The following is an 11,248-nucleotide window of genomic DNA, read 5'->3' as shown; positions in this document are numbered from 1 at the left end:
TTGTTACCCACTGCTTTCCATTGCTCATCAACAATTCAATAATCCTTACATGTTTCACAATACACAACAACATTTGGCATGTGTATTTTCGTGCCTAGTTTAAACCTCATAGCTCTGTTGTGAATACTATAATCACATCTTTTAAATTTGGTAGCTCAAAAAAGGTCCATATGGTACCAAACTTGCATTATACAGTTTGTATAGCTTTTTAAATATAACCCTGTTGAATTTCAAAACTTTGCAATGAGGAGATTAAAAGTAAAAGAATCTTGAAAATTGGTGATATCTCTGAATCTATAAAAACAACTGTTACAATATTACATGAAAACTGCAGACTCTGTTTAGATTGAGTCTGTTCATAAGAGAGCATGTAAAAAGCAAAATCTCGCTCTCAAGCATCGGCTTAAGTGGTATTCAGTCTTCAAGACTAACGTGCTATGCGGGCATTACGAATGATGCTTTATACATTGTAAAAACAAAAAGCATACCTTTACATGACAATGCCCGACGTTTTCTCCTAATTTTTGAACAGGATCATTAATATATTTCGGTCAGGTTTAGGGCACTTTCCAATTTTCAAAAACAAACACTAATATTATTAATGTGCAACATCAATGTGCCAGTCATTTGTTCAAAACCCACAGGAATAAGATCAATACCTAAAGCTTTTGTTTAACTTAGCTTTCTTTTTAAATAAGTAAACGTTTCATTTATGGTTATGCAATTATCAAGTTCATGGGCATATCCATTTCCTGTAGATACTTGATATTTTTCATTATCAAGAGTTTCAACAGATTTATGTTTGTTCAAATGATTACAAAATTCATCTTACCATGAGAAAAAACTGTTTCAATGTCATGTGAGATACAACTGTCATTTTATACATCTTGCATTGGCATGCCCCTCTTGCGAATTTATTGATACCAACTTTCCTCGGACTTTTTAAATTTCAATCTAACAATTTATCCATCAACCGCCAGTGCATCCATCGTCAAGTTTATTTATTTCAAACGACTTCTCCTCTGAAAACGCTGGATCGTATTGATGACATTTTTCCTGGCATGATACTCTATAAAAATGTTCAAATGGTTCTGTTCCTATGAAACATCTTGGTCAGAAGGGCTAAAATAGATTCTTAAAATTAAATCTTTAAAAATCTTCTTCTCTGAAAGTGCAAGGCCTAGAGCTTAGATTTTCTGTGTGTAGCATTATCTAGTAAAATTGTACAACAATTTTTCAAATTATAGCGCTTGCGTCAAAATTGGCCCACCCCAGTGGTCATGTGTTTTCCTTAAATGTATTCAGTAAAAAATCTTCTCTAAACTATCTATGCTAAGATATTTGGCACGTATCATGTTCTAGTTGACCTCTACCAAGTGTGTTCAAATCATGGCACTGGGGTCAAAATTGGCCCCGTCCAAGAGCTAACTAAATTTATATAAACTTTCATAGGGAAATACATTCAAGTTTACAATGCCTGTCTAGAGCTTGGATATTTGGCATAAAACATTGCCTTGTGAACTTCTACACAAGTAATATAAGTGTTACCAAGTTTGTTGAAATTAACGCCCGGGACAGTTATGAATTTTGCTTATATAAATATAGTAAAAAACTTTCTTCTTTACAACCATTAAGGCGCATAGATATTTGGCATGAAAGTATAATCTCAGTGTCTAATTTAGCCTCACCCATGTGGCTCATGGATGTTTCTTATATATACATTTAAAAAGTATAAACTCAAACAATTCTGCTTCTCTATAGCCATGAAGACAAATACTTAGATATTTGGCATAAAACATTGTATAGTAGACCAAGTTTGTTCAAATTACAGTCCTTGGGTCTTAGTTTGCCCTGCTCTTGAGGCCATTGACATTCCTTATATCATAATAAATATTGTAGTAGAAACTTACAAAAATCTTCTTTAAAACCACAAGAGCTAAAGTTTAGATATTTGGCATGAAACATTGTTAAGTAGATCCTTTCCAAGTTTAAATTTGACCCAAGTGTCTAAATTGGTCCCCACCCGGCGAGTCATTGATTTCCTGTTATATACATGTATATAGTAAAAACTTTAAAAAGTTCTTCGCTTGAACTATTTAGGCTTAAACTTAGACATTTGGCATGAAACATTGTCAAGTGGACATCTTCCAAAGTTTGTGCATTTGTATTTGAATTCCAGTCAGGCTAACTTGTAGATGTAAATCAAATTTAGAATCACATTTTGATTCCAAAATAAACATACATAATCTCTATTAACTAATAATGTACTATTGATGTTATGATATAATCCATATCTAAATAAAATTACGAATAACGACAACATAAGTAAACATTTGTTTTGTGTTAGTAGCAATTCTGCCAATGAGAATATTAGACTCTACTTCCCATACATTTCTCTTACCGGCCATCATCTGTAATAAGACCTGGTTAGTTTGTGATGATTGGCCAGAAAACAACCATCAAATGAGAATTGTCCTAGCATTGTCATCATAATTAAGGTCTGATTACGTCATACTTTTAAAATACAATTAAATGACTCATAAAACAAGTCCATAAAATTGCTATGATAATAAAGTTAATAATGATGATAGTAATGATGATAACGATGCAATCAAGTGTAAGTTTTGATGACATGTTATGATGTAAACCGATGCATCAGTAGTGATTTAATAAGGTACTGGTGAGGTACTATTCTGCATTTTGTAATAAATGTATTATATGATATTAACAGATATTTTAAATGCCATAATCCCTTACCGTTATAATTAAGGTGTTATTGATATTTTCTGTGACATTTCATACAGCTCTGTAAACCAACATATTTTGTGATAATGAAATGTATAAACACATTGCACAGGCCACCTGCATTCTGTTTAATTAAAACATAATTTTTGTATACATAAATTCATGTCTAAATGCATACCTATGTATCCACCTTAAATATCTTAATTAAATCTAAACGACGAGTTTATTTACGATTTCCCGGGGGTATAGTATGGTCGTAGCAAGGTAAACAACTGCTTTTTGACAAATAATTGGTCGTCATTATTAATCTCCCTTTTGAAAAATACCAGGTTAATACTTATAAACAATACTTAAACATGTAAAATAAATTCAAATTGAATACATGTTTAATACGTCAACATTATTCGAAATACACTATAAATTGTTATTTAAAACTTATTTTCCATAATACAACTGTATTTTTCCATGCAGAAACTTTCCAACGAAATATACTCACATACACACATAACCGGTATAAAGTTATCCTTTGTGTTCATATAACTTATTACATGTGTGTCTTACATTACAATCTTCTTGATCAATATGGGCAGAAATCTATACTCATATCTACTAAACAACTTTCTCTATCATTATCTTTAAATATTTCCCTTCCGTTTTTCTTTCTCTTACTTGTCATTATCTTTACAGGGACTTCTCACCTAATTATCTATGTATGCCAGGATTTACTTAATGTCCATTTATATTGTTTATATATTATCCATGTCTGAGTCGACAATTGAAAGTTGTCCATTACATTCTTCATACTGAACTATCCAGTATCGGCTCTCTCGCTTTCACAGAGATATGGTTAAGTCCAGACATCAATTCGGCAACTTTATATTTCGTAATCTATTCATCACCACACAGAGAAGGCAGACAACTGATCATTATGATGGAATTCTTACTTATGTAAAAGATAGTACACTATGCAACTAGAGGATCCGATTTAGAAATAACCAACACAGAATGCATTTGGATTAAAATCAAACACAAAAAAGTCATTTTATCGTCCACCAAAACTCCTAACCCATAATCTGTTGATGATGCCACCCTTATATTCTAATAAATAGTCCCAATACAAAAAATATACATTGTACCGCTCCTTCTTTTCTAAAAAAAAACCTTACTCTACAATAAGCGAGTGGAACCAAGTTACTGTGGAAGTCAGAAATGCCGATAGCATTGGCATATTCAAGAGCAAACTCAATTCAAGCTGAACGTCCTTACATTTTACACACTCGTCTTAGACCTCATTGAAGCATGCCCAACAAAGATCATACTTCTTTCAACAAATAACAACAGTAACATTGTAAGTCTTACTTTACAGCAACACAGACCTCTGCGATGAAACAAATTCCAAAATATTCAAAGTTGTACACAAAAATATCTCTATCATAAAGCTGTTTAATTTTGCAAAATAAGTATTAATAAATTGTTCCAAGTCATAATGCAACAATGAATGTTGATAAAATGTTATATTAGCACCGTTTTCCGTTATCTTTTTCTCTCTATCATTACGATGAGTGTTAAAATATGAATCTTTGTAATCACGTAAACTTTGATTCTTCATGGGTTTCACAGAATTTTTTGTTCCCTCAAAGTAATCAACTTATTTAAACATACAAAGTTCCAGTCTCCAGGTACAATCTTTGAAGGCACTTTAATTGTCTTATTTTCTTTGTAAACTGTGAAAAACACTGGAATATTGCAAAACCGAGTTGTTGAGCTTTACAACTGATTTAAGCTTTGTCATGCAGCAATCTGACATTGGCCAAACATGTCGCGAGTCTTCATCAATACTTAGTTTATACTAATGGTCATTTTTGCAATACATTGTATCTTGCCAGACTTTGGAGCCCTTAGACTTTTCGTTTTGGCTCATAAAATGAACCAATGTTTCATCATCAGTGATAACATTTGCAGAATTTGTAATTTGGATACTGTTTAAGCAACAACTTAGCATATTGCACGCGAGCCTCTTTTTTTGCTGAATCTCTTAGTAAAAGGGAGATCTTGCTTATTTTCAAATCACATTTGAAAAGCATAAACGGCTCCTAATGAAATACCAGCGATATCAGCTTTTTGCCTAGTGGTTTATATGCTATTTTTTTTCACTTAAAGTAACCGTCTTAACAGGCAAAGCTGTTTTAGCCCTACGAGCATTGAGTGCATCTTCAGTCGAAATTAATTCACATTTGAATTTATCAAACCAACGAATAATCGTTGAAAAAGACATATTATTTTGTCCATATACAAAACAGATTTCATCATAAATGTCTTTGCACCCTATAACAAGGAGATAACAATTCTTAATATATAGAGGATATTTGTTTGTGTAAGATGAAATTTTATTTCATCGAGTGAGCTTTAAAAACAATTTTCTCACGAGTGGCCTAGTCACGAGTGAGAATACTGTTTTGAAAGTTCACGAGATGAAATACAATTACATCTTGAGCGGAAAAATAATTTCGACAATCAACGTTAAATGGCGATGACATTATTTATTTTATTCAAAAATGTATGAACGATCGATTGTTTTAACAATAAAAACAAACAATTCTAATAAAGGTAAAAGCCACACCATCCGACCTTATTTCCGTTACGTTCGGCAAATTTATATTAGACCAAGCTTTGTGTAATGTAAGCGACTGCCGTTTTTAAAAGTTGTGCGTTTCACGGGAGGAAAATAATTGTGTTTGATTCAGAGAGATATCATTTGGATTTGTTAGTCATACATCTTTTTATAAGAATGAAAACTTATATGGTGATTGTTACAGACAAAAATAAATTGCTGGCAGATGTGTAAACATTCAAAAAGCGGCTAGGAATTTGGAAAACATGGAATTGTTGAAAGACTGTCTTACGATTTTTTTTTCTTTGGGACCGGATCAATGTCATTGCTTTCCAAGTTTTCATATTGCATTAGACAGTAACTGCTCGTAGGAAACTTAAATATGCCCAAATGCCATCAAGAACAGTTTTGCATGTGGAAGGAAGTGTATTTTTCAGACTGTAAAAATAAAAAGAGACGATATTTGGTGATTGGTAATTTGAATGAATTGAATTTTTTTTCTTTTTATTACTTTTGAAATTTAAGTTATTTATCAATTTTAGCTTTGATTTTCTTAAAAAAAGCCCTGACAATGTCAGAATGGGAAGCAAAAATAAAACTGAGGCACCACATGGGGAAAAATCTTTAAAAAGTAGTGTGAAATGATATTTTGATAATTTTCACTGTGAAATCATCAAATATAATTTTCACAGATAAATCAGTAATCCACACAAAAGCTTAAAATAAAGGACAGTATTTCACAACTACCAACCATTTCGTATTACAGTATACGAGTAGTCAATGTAAAGTGAGCTAAAAACAAAGCTCAAGTGAACGGATTTTAATGAATGTGCAAGTGGTATTAATATAAAGCTTATATGTATATCTTACCCGATAACCTTAATTTCCTTATGTTTTCGTAATATTGAACAATTTCACATTCTTGTTGCATTTCTATATGAATGCTCCTCGTATGCTGTATGAATAATGTACTTTCGTCCTTTGAAAAACTTAAGTTTACCTCAGCTATACAAAAATAATACAGACACCTTGTTATTCCCAACTTTTCATCCCTTCCAATGACAATGGCCACATCTCGCTCTACGAGTTCTCTTCTCCAACTATCCTAATATCTAGATAATTTCCTTATTATTACCATGTGCAATTATGACATCAAACTTCAATTAATATGCAATATTTATTTGAATTCAAAACACCGTATTGTTTTGCCCTACGCACTCCTAGTTATAAATAACAAATCAATATGGTTACTGTTTGTTTGTTTCATTTGACGCATTTTCCCAACAGTATTTCAGTCATATAGGCGGGTAGTTTCCTAACATTCGTTCCTGGAGAGTTACACCAGTACTAGACTACCTTCCTTCGTGCTAAACTACCAAAGCATCTCCCGGGGATCGAACCAGCCCAGAGAGGTAACTGGATTAGAAGTCATCGACTCTAAACCCTCGACCACGGAGGTGGTTTCTGTGAAAAAGTAACAGCTACTGTCTTTTGCCATATGTGACAAAAGATTTTCTGAGGTTTTCAGCCCTTATTTTTTATGGTGATAAACATGTTAATCGGAACAGTTCGGGGTCAAAAATCTATGGTGACAACCATAACATCAGGAAATATTTTGTCTTATAGCCACCATGCTGTTTAAGTTATCTGTACATTATAAATATTGATAAAAATCTAAATAGATTGATGCAATCATTTCCAGAGTAATACATTTCAATATAAGAAATAAATTACATCATTCAAAAATTAAACAAGAAAATCATTGATGCAAAGCATCAAAGGGCGACGCCAAAAGAAGTTTATCCAGGTTTGCACCTAAATACTTTACAAAAGATGTGTACTTTATAACAGTACCATTACATGTGACCTGGAGGCTAGGCATAGTTTAAGTTGAAACTTATACCCAAAAGAATAGACTCTGTCTTTCCAAGATGCAAAGACAATTTATAGTCAATTAACCAATCTTATAAGACTCATACTGAAAGAAAGAAATTCTTCAGATTTTTTTACCAGACACAAGGATTCCTGAGTCATCAGCATATAATCATAACCTGGGAAGAAAAATATGACCAGATTGATAAAAGAACTGTGTTCATAAAAACAAAACAAAATGTAAATAATGACCCCCTTTAAAAATATACTATTAACTTAAAGTATATTCTTTAAGGGGGTCATTATTTACATTTCATTTTGGTTTTTGACACTTTTAAGATGAACACACGTTTTTTTTTATCAATCTGGTCATATTTCTTCTTCCCATGTCTGATACTCGTGCATGTACATATAATTAAAGCTTATTGCTTAGGTTCGCAGGCTTGTCATTGACATATATTAGACATAAAAGATGACTTAAAATGAACATCAGGGGGACAACATAGGTACTCAGAGCATTTATAGAATGGGTACCAGCCACATCCACCAGCTGCTGTCTATCAGAGATAAGAATTAAACCATGTAAGAATTTCATTACATATTGCAGATGCTTGAAGCTTCATGAAGAAGAAGTAAAAGAACATCTTCATGTGCAGTATAGTGTGATCAACTGTATCAAATGCTCTTTGTAGATCTAAAAATATCATGCAATACTGCCTTTGTACATTTCAAACTTAAATTTTATACAACAGAAATAGTATTATAAGTAATACCTAAGATAGACAGAAAAGAACAGATAATTTAGTAAACATGAGTTACTTCCCCTTCAAATAGAGAAAACCTGAAACCCAAAAGTACACTCTAAGCAGCAATATTATGAAATGTTGCGGGCTCAGTTTTATTAAGGCATGCAAATTAATGGTAAAGTATTCTGTCAAAAATAGATGGCCATGTGACAGCAGTAATTGCAGAAAAACGGATAACTTTCAACATCCGGATACTGGTACACTTTGTAAAAACAACCATTCCGCGCAAAGATAAACGTAATAAGGATAAAATAAATAGGATATCGTTTGCAACAGTTCCAACCTATCCTTATACTCATTTGAAGGTGAACTTTCTTCTTGTAGGAAAATTTTGAAACTATATAAATGAATGGATACGGCATCAATGTAGACCACAACGACATTTGAAATCCGGGTTTTAGTATTGTCAATAAAACTAAGGGACAAGTTGTGAAACTTAACCTGCAATTTCGTGAAAATAATATCACAATGCACATGCTTTTTACATAAAGTTAGTAAATACAAATATAACAACATATTTGTTTACTTGATTTTTACGAATCAAAATAAGACTTATTAACACAACATGGCATTAACTGCTTATAATAACAGCTCCTTCCATAAGCCAAAATAAAAAGCATTCCATTAGAGACGACGCCGCTCACCGGCGTCGCCAATAACATCATCTTGAACATTGAGACACACTTGAAGTTTTATCTTTTGTTTTTAGTTATTTCACTTCCGATCCAATCATACTAATAAACAAACATTTGATAATTTTAAGTTGGATCTGTTTCAAAACATAATTGTGTTTAATAGAAGAATCGCCTAAAACTAATTATATACAATTTAAATGTTGAATAAAAAAGAAGCTTTCCCCCTTTATCAAATCTTGCTTACCAGAAAAGAGATTCATGAACAAATTATGCTCTCAGCAGACGATAACGAATACGATTACCAGTAAATACTGCTGCTTGCTTTATAGTTTGAAATAGGAATAGTCATAACTTTTCTCAGGACAACCTTTTAAATTTGTTGATTAGTTTTAGATAATAGATATATACTTTTGATTTCAATAGTCTTACAGTATTTGACTTTCCATTCAAGCTACTTTCGTATGCATCTTACACTATCAAGAAAAAGAAAGTGTTATATTTGACATTATAATAAATAATTTTAATGTTATAGTTGATGACGAAACTGATAAAGTTTTGATCTGGACAAGTGATTTTCAATGACATCTAAGTGTGACCTAAACCTTTAACCTAGATACCTGGTAATGTGCGCGACATAGCTTCTCATAGTGGTAAATATTTCTATGAAGTTTCATTAAAATTCCTCCATGCATTTAGAAGATATGCTCCGGAAAAAAATTGGAAGTCTCCCGCTCGTCCACAAGACAACCTGCCCGCCAAGGGGACTATAATACGACCAAAAAACGACCCGTTTTTCAAACGGGCGTATAAAAAAGGAGAAAATGAGATATATGAGGGTAAAGTTAAAAGAAATTTAAACATTTCTCTAACCATTTAAGTATATTAACTATATCTAGCATCAAATCTTTAATTATTCCCTTTCAATCTATTTAGGCAGTGCAGACTTAAGGGGCAGGACGTGAAGTGGTCGCACACTTGGTTCAAGCGAGGAAATTTGTTGCAAACTTGACAAAATGGCTACCGAGTCTTGAATATTTACAACATTCGCACATATATATTTTCTTAAGGTAAGTGGATTTGTATGATATTTTGAAATTCTTTAATATGCCTATTCCTTAAAGCAATGTTTATGGCACACTCTGTTTCCTAGCTTCTGATATGACGAAGTAATTGAAGATATAAACTGGTTATATACATAATATGAGATTCGACAAGTGACAGTCCAGGGTGATTTTATGCTTATTTATTCGCATCTGTAAGTTAAAAAGTTCACCAAACAAGACAATATATATATATGTTTAACTAGAAACTCATCTTAAATTATTATGTCTTACTAGAAACTTATTTTAAAGTCGTATATCTAACAAGAAACTCGCCTGAAAGACCTACTCATCTTAAAGACCTATATCTGACTAGAAATTCATCTTAAATTCTTATGTCTAACTAGAAACTAATCTAAAGTTCTATGTATGTATCATTAGACACATATCGGTAAGTTTGTCTTACTCAAACACATTTTAAAGTTCTATGTCTAACTTGAAACTTATCTCAAAGTTCTATGTCTAACTAAAAACACATTAATTTTCAAAGTTCTATGTCTAAGTAGAAAGTCTTCTTAATGTCCTACGTCCGACTAGAAACACATCTCAATGCCCCAAGTCTAAATAGACTAACATCTCTCCATATCCTATGACCTGTTCTTTATCTGGAATATCAATAAGCTCATACCATTGATCTAAATATCTAATATAAATGCTGTCTGACATTTATCAAGTGACAATTTATCAGAGTGAATCATATAAATGTCAAACAGACTTAGTCATATAAAATCAATGATTAACCCAAATAAATTACCAAGAATTCCATTTTTGCAGCAAAATGCTGATACTCCTATAAAAGCTTTCAAATTGATATAATTAAAAAAAATAAAACTGACTTAGTGAAAATAGAATATGTATTATGATTAATGAATATTTCTAATTGAATCTATTTGATTCAATATAACATTCAAAGTTATTAAATTGTAACCAGTGCTTACACTTCAAACGTTATAATTGCTTTTTCTAATGGATTAAGAATCACGACGAGTGGTGACTGACGTTCATGGTACCAGTCAACAGTGTTAAATTAATATATGCAAGGTCAAGGTCATTAAAGACGATAGTACAGGTGTATTGTCACCTAGGTAAAAGGGTTAGGTCACACTTAGATGTCATTGAAAATCACTTGTTCAGATCAAAACTTTTACATGCGTACAAGGATTTGAATATAATTTGGCACAAATGTTAACCATTGCAAGTCCAAATATCGCATGCAAAATTTAGGGCCCTGCGGCCAAGATCAAGGTCGCACATAGGGGTCAAAGTTCAGATAAAAATATGAAAATGTGTATTTGGACTATTAAGTCATCATTTATTGAGGGATTGAAACACAAATGGTGATTGTCATGACTTCTGGTGTGAAACATGCAATTTAAATTAATATATGCAAGGTCAAGGTCATTAAAGACGATAGTCAAGGTCACTAAAGATGATAAAATATAGAGATATTTTACAAAAAAATATATCTTACACATATGG

This window comes from Ruditapes philippinarum, unplaced genomic scaffold, assembly GCF_026571515.1.
Source record: "Ruditapes philippinarum isolate M1 unplaced genomic scaffold, ASM2657151v2 ctg587_1_1_1_1, whole genome shotgun sequence".
Classification (NCBI taxonomy): domain Eukaryota; kingdom Metazoa; phylum Mollusca; class Bivalvia; order Venerida; family Veneridae; genus Ruditapes; species Ruditapes philippinarum.
Note: the sequence above shows the minus strand (reverse complement) of the source record.